Below are 14,980 nucleotides of genomic sequence, written 5' to 3' on the forward strand. Positions count from 1 at the left end.
AGAGAGAAATTAGGCCCTTGGGTTGTTGTTTTTTACTTGAATTATCAACCTTTTGATACAATTACAACACATTCCACCCTTTTTTCCCAAGCTTTACTAGAATATAATTTTCCATCACTTGTTTCATAAAATGGCCAGTCCCATTGCCAATGGAGAAATGATGTATTGAAAGTGTGAACTGAATAGGGTTATAAAAAGATGTGATGAACTGTGCAAAGACTTACATATAACTCTGGTCCCTTGCTCTCTTCAGATCTCCTTCCAACTTTTCAGTTTTTGTCTGAACAATCTAGAGAAGCCAAAATACACCACAAGTCAGGAATATATTTCCATATCAGCCCACTCACTACCCCCTACCCCCACCCCAACACCCCCACTGGGCTTCTTCACCTCTTCTTATGACATGAATTGTCTCTCGGTACTGGGCTCTCAACAGATTCCTCACAAGCTAGGTAGCTTACCCGATGGGAACGCATCTTTAAACCGATGTTCTGGCCCAGGTGCATTTCTGGACTCCGGGAAACCTGGCAGTTCTGTGAAGAATGAAAAACAAAATGAATTTTAAACGCTTGCTTGATAATTTCCTTCATTTCATGGTCATGAGAAGAATTACATGAATTTGTTTTCCATAAATTCTCTCATGTCAGTGTAAAGAAGATATTCGTTGAAACATCCTCTTTAGGAAAAAAAGTCTGGGGTGTAGACAAGCATATTTGTGCATATTAAAATCATGCATGTCAAGATGAGCAGAAATGTGCAACTCCCGATTTATTGCTGTAGATGTTCAATACAGGCAATAAAGGTTATTCTCACCGGGATAGAAAAAGAAAGATTTAGTGTTAGTTCATTTGTTTAGGAAATGCAAAACATGGTGGTTCAAACAAAATCTGAATCATCTACATTTTATTTCACTTCCATTGGTGTTGTACGTGGCCAAAGAAACTAGCTAATGTGGCAAAGAAGGAACCAACCAAGAATGAGCATGAACTCTGATAATTGCCATTCTTGGATAGAAGTTACAAATAAACTAGTTTGTATTGAATAGATGTGTGTGCGTATGGATTTCATCCATACAGTAGAAATATAAAGCAAACATATATACTCTATGAAATATGCTGCACATGCATTATTCACAATTACCAATTGTGAAGAAATCATTTGTTTTTTATTTTTCTCATAAATATATTCTAAGGTCTGCTACAAGTATACATTATATACCTCAGCACGTCTCCGTTCTTCGGTGGTAGATGACAGAAGAGGAAGTCTCAATTGTTCCTCCTGCAATGACCAAAGACCCTATTTTTAATGATTCTCAGGGACTGGCTGGATGAGTCCCTGCAGTTTTCTTAGCAAGGTTTTTCAGAAGTGATTCGGTATTGTTTTCTTCCTAGGGCTAAGAGAAGCTGACTGGCTCAGGGTGACCCACTTGGCTTTGTTTCCAAAGTGGGGCAAGAAATGTCGGTCTCTGAGTTTGCAGGTTGATGCCTTAACCGTGGCGTAACAGAAAACACAATTAATATTCTTTCTGTCTGTCTCGAACTACCTAATCTGTCTGTCTGTCTTTCTTAAATTTCTATACATTCCATCCAGTGGTGGGATTCAAATAATTGAACCTGTTCTCTGTCCTAATGTCCTAATGATCTAATGTCCTAATGACCAGCTGGGTAGGCAGGGCTTGGTGGTCATGTGTCTAGGTGGGCATGGCCAACTCAATGTCACTCACGTCGATGGGGGCTTCGCCTTAGCTGTTACAATGTAATAAGGGTTAACCAGACAGGCAGTTTCTGTAAGGGCAATAAAGATTAGGCTAGAAACAACACCAGAATGTTTCCTCCCTGCCTTCCTTACAGGATTAGCCCTGTAAAGCGGAAAAAACCAAAATCAGATTTCTTCCAACAACCGGTTCTCCGAACTGCTTAGAAAGTTAACACCCGGTTCTCCTGGATAGGTGCAAACTGGCTGAATCCCACCACTGATTCCATCACACGTTTACCGTGACAGCCTATGAACAAATATTTTCTCTTACCTCTTTATGGAGACACTTCAGGTTTTCTCTTAATTTTCTCAACAGATCGTTTTCCATCGTAAAATCAGTGATGGGAACTAGAGGACAAAAAAATAGGTGACAAGGCAGAATAGCTTTGGCATTTTTATTTCAAAAATTGGAATGTAAACTGGAGAGACAATGTCTAGAATAGGGCATGATTGGTTAATTTCATTTGCCCTCCAATTCCTCTACTCTGATCCTTTAGGACAAGTGTTGGCCATCCCTCTCCAGCAGTTTCCCCTTTCCTTTTTGTCTTTCAACTAAATATTTGGCATTTCTATTCCAATTGATAAAGTCTCATAACCTTAAGCTACTTTTCAATCTCCTATGACTTACAGGGGAAGTTTATGATCTTTTTCATGAAAGCAGATGGATAGACAATTCAACATGTGAACGACATTCCTGTTCCCCATGCGATTTCCACCCCTTCAATTGTTTCTAGAAGCTACAACCTACATATCTAAACCCCACATAATTCAGTTTTCCTATTTATGTGTGGCCCATCTTACCTAAAGGCAACACTAGGCAGCTAAATGAAATAAAACATTAACAGATTATAACAGGTAACATCAAAACTAACATTGTTTTAAAAATGTAAATCCTACAATGTAGGGGTTGCAGCAGTGATGGGATTCAAATAATTTAACAACCGGTTCTCTGCCCTAATGACCAGCTGGGTAGACGGGGCTCGGTGGTCATGTGACTGTTTGGGTGTGGCCAACTCAATATCACACAGGTCAATGGGCGTTTCACCTTAGCTGTTACAATGGTAATAAAGGTTAACTGGAGAGGCAGTTTCTGTAAGGAGGGCAATAAAGATTAGGCTAGAAACAGGACCAGAATATTTCCTTCCTGCCTTCCTTACAGGATTAGCCCTGTAAAGTAGAAAAAAACAAAAGGAGATTTCTTCCAACAACCGGTTCTCAGAACTGCTCATAAAGTTAACAACCGGTTCTCCCCGGATAGCTGCGGACTGGCTGAATCCCACCACTGGGATACAGCCATGGATCTGTGAACTATCTAAAATGATCTATATAACTGGCCATCAATATTCCCCATGAAGAGCCTTTCAATTCAAAGAACGTTTTTTCTCTTTCATACCACAACAGACACAAACAATTCAAAACAATTTCTAGAGGTACATATTTTGATTTAGTGTGTGGGAAAAGTTTTCACTTTGTTCCCAAATGCCTATCTGCAAAGGTATCCCAACAAGTTACTTCCTCACAGTACCATTTTTGTGAGGTTGCATGACATCACAATTGCATCAACAAAATTTGCAATAGTGATGAGAGCTTATTATGCAAAACAAGCTCAGCTATTGATGTTTGCAGCTTTTTTTCTTCAAAGTTTGATCAGAACGGAGGTCGACAAATAGCAGAGGTCTTCTTGATACTCTATATTGATTCTATGATTTATCTGCCTTTAAAATGGGGATTGGCAACAGGATTTTACAGACATCCACCAAGGTGTCTGCCCCTCCTCCCCCAATTTCACTGCAAAAACTAAATACTGAAAGCAAACATGTCATCAAGGCTTGGTGCAAGGTGGGCAATGACATCTCAGCTCTAGAAGTGTGACCTGTGACCCACTGGACCATAATTCCAGAAGTGTGTCCTTACCCGGATCCGCTGGTCCTCCACACGTTAGCACCTCAGCACTTCTGCACCTGCGCACTTCAGCTCCTCAGCACTTCAGCACCTCCGCACCTCAGCTCCTCAGCACTTCCGTACCTCAGAACCTCAGCACTTCAGCACTTCCGCACTTCAGAACGTCAGCACCTCAGAAGTCAGCACTTCAGCACCTCCGCACTTCAGCACCTCAGAACTTCAAATCTGTAGCACTTCAGCACCTCAGCACTTCCGAACCTCCGCACCTCAGCTCCTCAGCACTTCAGTGCCTGAGCACTTCAGCACCTCAGAACCTCAGCACTTCAGCACCTCAGAACCTTCGCACTTCAGAACCTCCGCACTTCAGCACCTTAACTCCTCAACACCTCCGCACTTTAGCACCTCAGCACTTCCGCACCTCCACACTTCAGCTCCTCAGCACTTCAGCACCTCAGCACTTCAGTACCTCCACACCTCAGCTCCTCAGCACTTCAGTGCCTGAGCACTTCAGCACTTCAGCACCTCAGAACCTCAGCACTTCAGCACTTCCGCACTTCAGCACTTTAGCACCTCAGAACCTCCGCACTTCAGAACCTCTGCACTTCAGCAGCTTAGCTTCTCAACACTTCCGCAATTCAGCACCTCAGCTCCTCCACTACTCAGCACCTCAACTCCTCAACGCCTCAGCACAAGGATTGGGATCCTGGATATATATATGGGTAGCAGTCAAAGTCATCACAATCAGTGTTTCATGACACGGCCTTAATATTTTATCTAGCTATGGATAGGTGCTAGGGGTGAGCCTTATATGGCTCACAAGAAATGGGCACCTTTGAATATGAAGGGGGACAAAGGGTGCCCTCATGCCACCAAAATAAGGATATCATAGTTCTAATACCAAAGGCAAATGGCAAACCTTTACTCTAAAATCCCCATGGTTCCTCATATATGTGGTGGTCTCATCTGCTTTTTTTGCATTTTTATAAACTTGAAACAGCAGAAACAAGAAAAAAAATCATACATGAAGGTTTTCCTGGGAAAATTGTATCCACCGTGGTATCCCTTTAGCCGAAGAATTCAATTTAATTCAATATTTTATCATCCCAGTTGTTGAAAAAAATGAAAGAACATCACCAACTTGCCACATAGGAAACACTGTAGAAAATACATTTCCCCCCATGTTTAAATTTGCAAGATGAGATCTAATGGAAGAGAATCTTTGTAGCTCAGGGTTGAAATGTAGAGTCCTTGGTGCTCTCTGAGCTTGGTTTATTGCTTGCAGACATTTCATTACCCAACATCATCATCACAGGGAAAAGAAAAAGAATGGGAAAACTTATTTTGCAAGGGGGAAAAATGCTGTCGCTTTAAATCAGAACTGAGCATGCCTGGCTGTGAAATTCTGGGATTCTTGAAGTCCACAAGTCTAAAAAAATTGCTGCCTCACCAGCCATAAAGCTCACCACACGTCACTGATAGATAGAGATAGAGATAGAGATAGAGATAGAGATAGAGATAGAGATAGAGATAGAGATAGAGATAGAGATAGAGATAGAGATAGAGATAGAGATAGAGATAGAGATAGAGATAGAGATAGAGATAGAGACAGAGACAGAGACAGAGACAGAGACAGAGACAGATATAGACAGATAGATAGATAGATAGATAGAGAGAGAGAGAGAGAGAGAGAGAGAGAGAGAGAGAGAGAGAGAGAGAGAGAGCGAGCTATATATACGATTAGACTGTTTTACTCCATAAACTTATTAAACTGACTTCTCAAGACAGTGTCAGTATTTCCTTTATTTGCGCGTCATTCCTTAATTTTAAGAAAAAGAATGTGTCCTGTTGCATTTTTTTAAAAGTACTTTGCATGTAGAGAGTCCTCCAGTGTTTTGAGATTAACCATCCAATTTTCTTTGGTCCCATCCTTACTTCTACTAATTTTATTTGCATTCTTTTGCCACCTATAAATCCATTAAACAAATGTTTTGGGCACCATTTTTGGGAGCATTCCATGCCTGTTGACTGTTGATTATTATATCCCACCCTCCAAATACTAGCATTTCATGATGTCTCCCCCAACAATCTTCTCCTTCTGATCCTAACAGCAATCCTCACAAATGGAAATAATAGAAGAAATGATTTTCTGTGATTCTCTGCACTACCAATATACAGATATTCTTTGACTTGCAACCATTTGTTAAATGACCATGTAAAGTTACAACACTGAAAAGGTGACTTATGACTGTTTTTCACACTTATGACCATTGCAGCATCCCCGTGGTCATGTGATCAAAATTCGGACACTTGACAACTGATTCACATTTATGATGGTTGCAATGTCCTGGAGTTATGTGATCACTTTCTGTGACCTTCTGACAAGCAAAGCAAATGGTGAAGCCCGATACACATGCACAGCCATAGATAGATAGATAGATAGATAGATAGATAGATAGATAGATAGATAGATAGATAGATAGATAGATAGATAGATAGATAGATAGATAGATTAGAGATAGAGATAGAGATAGAGATAGAGATAGAGATAGAGATAGAGATAGAGATAGAGATAGAGATAGATAGAGATAGAGATAGAGATAGAGATAGAGATAGAGATAGAGATAGAGATAGAGATAGAGATAGAGATAGAGATAGAGATAGAGATAGAGATAGAGATAGAGATAGAGATAGAGAGATATTAAATAGTAACTAGTTAGATTGACAAAACATCGGTCAGGTGAATCCTGTTGCTACTACTACTTTTACAGTTTTCTTGAGACATAAAGAGATGCACAGGGTGATCTACACAATCAATCACTTGAGCAAGATGGATTGGGAAAACACATCGTATTGAAACCCTTTTTATTTTATTTTATTGAATGGTTTACACATGCACACATGGCTTAAAACCACCCTTTCTCTTCTTCTATATGTATAAAAATGTCTGTGTGTGTATGTTCCAGCATAACTGCGGAATGCCCTGAGCAATTTCAACTGAACATGGTACACGGATGACTTACTCTCTGGAAACAAATATTGTGGGGTTAAGACATCCCTAACACCCCTCGGGGTATGTGTTCTGTTAAGGTACAGCCTGTTGTGCCTTAAAATAGCTTCTACTGTACTGCTGCAAAATGAATTCTACTGTACAGTGCAGTGGAGTTGCCAGAGTAACAACTTAACAGTACTCCACAAGGAGTCTCCCTCTGGGAAGGGAGAAAATCCAACATTAGGAAATTATGTTCAGTCTGGACACTTTCCCCTATAAATAAATAAAAACACAGTGTTGCCCAGGTTATCTGCTAGTATTAAAAAATCAAGTGACCTGAATAGAAAAGCAACATAAAATATATATTTTTAATGGAATAAACCCTGATTTATTTTATTCTTATATCAGCCTTCCTCCTGGAGCCACACAGAGTGGTGCATAAAATTTGATTGAGTTGGAGGCATATCAGGTGAAGCCCATTTTGTCAATGTTCAAGACATTCAGCATAGAAGCGTAGATGTCAGTCAGGGTTCAGTTTCTAGAATTGGTCATTGAGGGTTTGCCAGATTAAAAGTGTCACTGAGACCAGAATCGGGTTTACATTCATTGGACAATAATTGCTTTCAATGGGAGGGGAATTAGGTTTGCCCTGTATATTCCTATTTAAATCTATAGGATGTAGAAGGGTATGCATATAGTGCTTTCCATATATTTGGGGGGGGGGGTAGTTTCTATTAATCCCTGCAAAAGCAATGTAAATTTTAATTTGGAGCATTTGGCATCTGATTGTGTTGGGGGCTGTTACATCTTGTAGAAGGCTAATTTGCCTAGAACTAAGAAGAAATTTCCTGGCAGTTAGAACAACTAATCAGTGGAATTATTGGCCTCCAGAAGTTGTGAATGCTCCAAAAATGGAAGTTTCTAAGAAGATGTTGGCTAACCATTTGTCTGAAGTGGTGTAGGGTTTCTTGCCTAATCAGGGGGTTGGACTAGAAGACCTCCAAGGTCCCTTCCAATTCTGTTATTCTATTCTATTCTATTTTTTTTCCTGGAAACAATATTTTACTTCTCATCCAAGAAGCTTCTTCAGCTATGAACTGAAGAAGCTTCTTGGATGAGAAGTGAAACATTTTCAAGGAAAAACAAACCAAATTGCCTTTTGAAAAGCATGACCTGGATAATTGAGAATCTCTAGAGGAACTTAGCCTTCTACAAGATGTTACGACTCCCAACTCAATCAAACAGACCAAGAAATTCCAGTTGCCTTTTGCCTTTAGAACATCTCGCAGAAGGTCAATAGCAGTAGTAGACTTATATACCGCTTCATAGGCCTTTCAGGCCTCTCTAAGCGGTTTACAGAGAGTCAGGTCTCCCTTCTGATGTTCCACTAGTTGACATTATCTGAAGTTCTAAGTAGGGCTACACACTCTTGGTACTTTAAATAGACCAGAAAACCGATTTATCAACAATTCGAGTAGAGAGCTGACTTCTGCTGCTCTTTATTTAACACCCAAGAGCACATCAAACCACTTACTTCCTGGCTGCTTCACACATGCGCCATGCTAGAGTAGAGCCCGCATCTTCATTGTGTCTAGAAAGATCCAAAGAATCTTCCTGAATTAATTGCTGCTACTCAGATCATCGCCTGGAAAATTGTCCTCCTTACAAACTATAATGTTATTGAATCTGAAAAAAGTGTCCAGTCAAGGAAAAAAGTAGTCAAAAATAACACCAGTCATAAATGTTCTTGCTCACTTGAGTGCCCACAGACTATGAATATTTGATCTCTTAATTGTAGCAGTACCCTGAATGACATTTTAAAATCTCTGATTTTATTAAGTTTCATCTTCATAATTTAATTAAGTAAAAAAAAAAAAACACCAAGATAAGAGTTTTAGTAGCGTGCATTTTTGAAATTAATGAGCTAAGTGCCAGAGGATGGAGTCTATATTACAGGGTAGAAGTGTGCAGGCAGCCCTAATTAATATAATCTTGCTTTGGTACAAGTGCATTTGATAATCCTACTGTGTGCAGTACTTACAACTACTTTTCCAAAAAGACCCAGAAAGCCTGAAATAATGAAGGCACAGTTCATTGCTGTCAGCAGAGGAAGAAAAATAATAATAATAATTGTTTTTAATAAGCTATTTTGAGATTAAAGAAATATAAGGTACTCAATGTCTTGAAGGCCATTTTGTTTTTAATTAGAATGGTGACATGTCCCCCCCCCCACTCAGTTTTAAAGTCTCAGAGAATTTTCTTCAGTGCATTCCCCTCCCTCTTTTCAGTTACATGAATGAAAAAAAGGGGGGGTTCTAGTAGTGGATGGTTTGGAGTTATCAGAATACATTGCTATTAGAGTTATTAGCCCTGGTGGTTAGAATGCAGTACTGCAGACTACTTCTGATGATCACTGGCTGCCGGCAATTTCACCAGGCTCAAGGTTGATTCAGCCTTCCATCCTTCCGAGGTGGGTAAAATGAGGACCCAGATTGTTGGGGGCAAGAGGCTGACTCTGTAAACTGCTTAGAGAGGACTGTAAAGCACTATGAAGTGGTATATAAATCTAAGTGCTATTGCTATTAGAATATAGAATAACAGAGTTGGAAGGGACCTTGGAGGTCTTCTAATCCAACCCCCTGATTAGACATGAAACCCTATTCCACTTCAGACAAATGGTTATCCAACATCTTCTTAAAAACTTCCAGTGTTGGAGCATTCACAACTTCTGGAGGCAGGTTGTTCCACTGATTAATTGTTCTAACTGCAGGAAATTTCTTCTTAGTTCTAGGTTGCTTCTCTCCTTGATTAGTTGCCACCCATTGCTTCTTGTCCTACCCTCAGATGCTTTGGAGAATAGCTTGACTCCCCCTTCTTTGTTCCAGCCCCTGATATATTGGAACACTGCTATCATGTCTCCCTTAGTCCTTCTTTCTATTAAACTAGACCTACCCAGTTCCTGCAACCGTTCTTCATAGCCTCCAGTCCCCTAATCATCTTTGTTGCTCTTCTCTGCACTCTTTCTAGAGTCTCAACATCTTTTTTACATCGTGATGACCAAAACTGAACACAGTATTCCAAGTGCAGCCTTACCAAGGCAGTATAAAGTGGTATTAACACTTCACATGATCTTGATTCTATCTATGTTTAAAATATCTACAGAGAGAAAAATCGGAAAGGTATGGACATATTAAAGCCTATGTGCTACACTCAGACTCTGAAACTTTCTTTCTCATAGATGTTGAGAGCCAATATGGTTATACGCCACTCAGTATCAAGGATGCAGCTGTAGAGGTGATCAACAGTATTCAGTATCTGGAGGCGCAGATAACTAACAATCTGAACTTGCCTCCCCACACGTCATCCTTAGTGAAGCGTGCAAACCAGCATCTGCATTTCCTGCATCAGATGAGAGCACATCTTCCTCCTTCTACCCTGGACACTTTTTACAGAGGCACAAATACAGGCCCCGTGGAGGCCCCTGCGTGGCTCATTGGAGGCATCCCCAGCCTTCAGCAGCACTCTGCCAGCCGAAAATGGTGTGAAGCCCCTGCGAGGCCCCTGTGTGGCTGTTTTTGGCCTCCCCAGCCTCCAGCAGCACTCTGCTCACCATGGCCACACCCATCCTGGCCATGCCCACCATGAGCATGCCCCCCCCCCCGGCCCTCCTAGGTCAAACACAATCCTGATGCGGCTCTCAATGAAATTGTGTTTGAAACCCCTGCCTTAGATATATGCTATTTAACTCTTCAATTGATCTCCTAATACAGGGTCCACAACCCTTGGACCGCAGCCCACTATTGGGTTGTGGCTTATTCAGAAATGGCCCATGAGACAGGTGGGCCGGTACACACGCATGCAACTCAACTCACAGGAGCAGTAGGCATGTGCATGTGTGTGTGCACCAGCCCATCAACCCATCAGCCCAGTTTCCCTCTCCCCCAGCAGTGCTGCCAAGCCACAAAGATTGGGGACTACTGTCCTAACAGACATATATTTATTTTTCATATTAAACACATTGTCTGCATTAATTTACATTAATCTTAAAAATGTCACTATTCTGTTTTTACGTAGAAACATAGAAAACTGAAAAAAATACCAGAAAAATATCTAGTGGTCCATTGAGTCTGCTCTTTGAGTGTTTTGTTTTTCTTTCAATTGATCAATTTATTATTTTTAATTTATTTTGTCAGATGATGGACATGTGTTTCTCCCAAGCATATTTAAACTCCTTTACTGATGATTGACCCACTACCTCCGCTAGAAGTTGGTTCCAAGCTTCCACTACTCTTTCTGTGAAGTAATACTTTCTAACATTACTTTTGAACTTCCTTCCTGTCTCTTCCCTCCTTTTCTCTTTAATACATGGTGAAGAAATTAAAAGGCACTTGCTCCTGGGGAGGAAAGCTATGGCGTAACTAGACAGCCTACTAAAAAGCAGAGACATTGCCCTGCCAACAAAAGTGCGTATAGTCAAGGCTATGGTTTTCCCAGTTGCAATGTATGGCTGTGAAAGGTGGACCATGAGGAAGGCTGCACGCCAAAGAATGGAGGCCTTTGAACTATGGTGCTGGGGAAGACTCTCGCAAATCCCTAGGACTGCAAGGGGATCAAACCGGTCAGTCCTAGAGGAGATCAACCCTGACTGCTCTTTAGAAGGCCAGATCCTGAAGAGGAAACTCAAATACTTTGGCCACCTAATGTGAAGGAAAGACCCACAGGAGAAGAGCCTCATGCTGGGAAAGAAGAAAGGGACGACAGATAATGAGGGGGCTGAATGGAGTCACTGAAGCAGTAGGCATGAGGTTAAATGGGCTCCAGGAGATGGTAGAGGACAGGAAGGCTGGAAGAACATTGTCCATGGAGTCATGATGGGTAGACATAACTTTGCAACTAACAACACATGGTGGAAAAAAACAACCCTCTTTACCTCCCTTTATTCAACTCAGCTAGTTTTCTTTCCCGAATGTCTTCCTCCTAACATAAAAATTTGTGTTTTCTACTTCTCCTAAAAAGCCAGCATGCTTTTCACTCACCATTAACATAGTTATTTACACCTAATGGAGGAAAGTGTTTATTTCCATGCTGACATTTTTCACAGCAACTGAAATTATCTTTATCTTTCTATGCCACCAACCCCCAAAAAGGGGGATATTTTAATGATGACTTCATCCTTTCCTTGAAGACAAAATTAAATTCATAAAATCAAATGCCCAATTCTTATTAAAAATAATCTGAGCTAAGAGTTTACCAGTTACAGTACCAGCATGTCTCTTTCAAACTATGGCAGTGTGTTATGGAGACCTTGTCACAAAGCGCTTGTAAGCCACACGTTATGACTAATAATTATTATGGACTAGTAACTTGTAGTGGCTTGAAAAGCACAATATGGAAGGTCCCTGAAATTTTGAGAGGAAGGCAGATTAATCCCGAAGTGAATTTTTTCTTACACATCAGCTAAAAGTGTGATACGTTAAATAACTCTCCAGAGTAGACTTTATTGATCTATGCTAGATTTAGGAATGGAGATTGATCTCCCTCTGTTTCGTAATGTGATTAGGGATGGATGACACAAAGAAAGAGCTACAATTTTATACAATTGTTGTCAGAAATATTTCTCTCTCTCTCTCTCCTCCCTTCCTCTCCCTCTCTCTCTCTCTCTTTGTCCCTCCCCTGGTGTGTGTGTGTGTGTGTGTGTGTGTGTGAGAGAGAGAGAGAGAGAGAGAGAGAAGTGCTGTTTGCTTACAAAGTTTTTTTCCCCATTTTGTCTTGAAATTCCAAATGACTTCAAAGGAGAGATTAAAAGCTAAGTTCTGCCACTTCAGAGATGACAGTCACTTGCATGTCATAAATATGAAAGAATGACATACTATATGACCAAGTATGTCCACGCACAACTCACTAAACCCTTCAACTCCATAGCAGCGTACATTCATCACATAGGCATAGTGACGGGGTCAGCTAGCAAAAGAGAAACCAATCCTAACCCCAGTTCATAATTAACCAGGCTTCATATATTGTGTGAACGCAGCCATTAAACCTCAACTAACCCAAAAATCTGGGTTAAAGGATACTGTTTCCTAGTCAAAGCTAGATATAAGAATGTGCCAGTGGTGGGATTCAAATAATTTAACAACTGGTTCTCTGCCCTAATGACCAGCTGGGTAGGCGGGGCTCGGTGGTCAGGTGACTCAACTCAACATCACTCACGTCGATGGGTGCTTTGCCTTAGCTGTTGCAATGTAATAAGGGTTAACCGGAGAGGCAGTTTCTGTAAGCAGGTCAATAAAGATCAGGCTAGAAACAACACCAGAATGTTTCCTTCCTGCCTTCCTTACAGGATTAGCTCTGCAAAGTGGAAAAAACAAAAGGAGATTTCTTCCAACAACCGGTTCTCTGAATTGCTTAGAAAGTTAACAACCGGTTCTCCCAAACAGGTGCAAACTGGCTGAATCCCACCACTGGAATGCACCCTGAGACAAATTTAAATTCAGACAGCAGATCAACATTGAAAGAAATCAGAAGAGGATGAAAATTATCTTTTTAGTATCTGTCAAACCTGCTATAACTCAAACTTCTAAACAGAAACTATCCTTGGCTCCATTTGTTGAGAAAGTTTATTATTATAGTTTATAATTATAGTTTATTATATTAGAGATCAAGTGTATTGCAGTATTGCAAAGTCAGAATTGAGAATCGCATACCAAAATCCCTAAGTTTGATTCTTCCCTCCCTTAACTATTTCTCATTGCTCCTCTCAACTGAAAGATGTTTTCCTAACAGTCAATTCAAGTGCAGGTTGGTACGCCCTTCCTTCTTCCAGCTGGGTAACCTTGAGGCAGCATCTCGAGGAGATACTGAAATTAATTTTGCTTCCCCAAAGCATTTCCCCCTTCATCCTACCTCTCCGCAGCTCAAGGCAGTCTGTCACTACGGTGAAGCACAAGCATGCGTAAGGCGGCAGCTGACAGTATCTAAAATAAAACCATATCAAACCATGAAATGAAGCCCTCTGCCACAACGATGGGCTTAAACTAAAATGAGGGTATTGAAGAGGGACAGCATAGATTTGGAAATTCATTTCAAAGTGAAGAACTGTCACACTTAACCCTCTAGTTACCTCATAGATACAAGTATGTACAGCAATTTTCTCAGTGGCAATAGCAATAGCAATAGCAGTTAGACTTATATACCGCTTCATAGGGCTTTCAGCCCTCTCTAAGCGGTTTACAGAGTCAGCATATTGCCCCCACAGTCTGGGTCCTCATTTCACCCACCTCGGAAGGATGGAAGGTTGAGTCAACCTTGAGCCGGTAAGATTTGAACCGCCGAACTGCAGAACTGCAGTCTGGGTCCTCATAGGGAAGTTGGTTGCCATTGTTGGTGCTTTAACTTCTTCCTGCTACTTCTCCTCATTTTGGTTTTTCCAATCTAATCTGGGGGAAAAAGTGTGAAAAGTGTGAAGCCATTTGCCTCCTGACATTTAGAGATAGGGTAATAACCTGCTAAAAAATCAACAGCCCTTTTGTGATACGTGACGGTGTTTGTTTTTTTCTTGCTTACTTTCTGTTTCTCTAGCAACTCTGCATGGGCTTCCTTTAATCCATTTAAGATAAGTGTTTTAATATAAGAGTAATTTCAGTTCTACTAACTGAAATTAAAAACTTGCGGGACAACAGGCAAGCAACATCTGCATCCCTTTGCTAGATATAGGAGCTCTTTCCTACTCACCTTAGAATATTTCTTGTGGGGAGTTTTATATAATACTAGTGCTGATAACCCGGCAAAGCCCGGGTATTGATTTATAGGGGAGAATGTCTGGACCAAGTGTAATTTCTAATGTTGGATTTTCCCCCTTCCCAGAGGGAGCCCCCTTGTGGAGTACTGTGAAGCCGTTACCATGGCAACTTCACTGTGCTGTACAGTAGAAGCCATTTTACAGCAGTACAGTAGAAGTCATTTTACAGCAGTACAGTACAAGCCATTTTAAGGCACAAGAGGCTGTATCGTAACAGAACACATACCTCGAGGAGTGTTAGGGGTGTCTTACCCCCCATAGTATTTGTTTCCAGAGGGTAAGTCATCTGTGTACCAAGTTTGGTTGAAATTGTTAGAGGCGTTCCAGAATTATGCTGGAACATACATACATAGCAAATCATTTCATCAACTTCATTTTTATTTATTCTTGTGCAACCCCGGCTTGAATTGGAACCCCGAATGATTCCTCTGACACCAGGCTGTATTAAAGCTACCAAAAGAGTTAACAGCAACAGAATTTCAGAAGAGAACAATGATTTTGGGCATTCCAGTGTTTTTTAAAAAGTGTTCTGACCC

This window comes from Thamnophis sirtalis, unplaced genomic scaffold, assembly GCF_051295495.1.
Source record: "Thamnophis sirtalis isolate CommonGarterSnake01/CBP01778 unplaced genomic scaffold, rThaSir2_p1.2 scaffold_12, whole genome shotgun sequence".
Classification (NCBI taxonomy): Eukaryota; Metazoa; Chordata; class Lepidosauria; order Squamata; family Natricidae; genus Thamnophis; species Thamnophis sirtalis.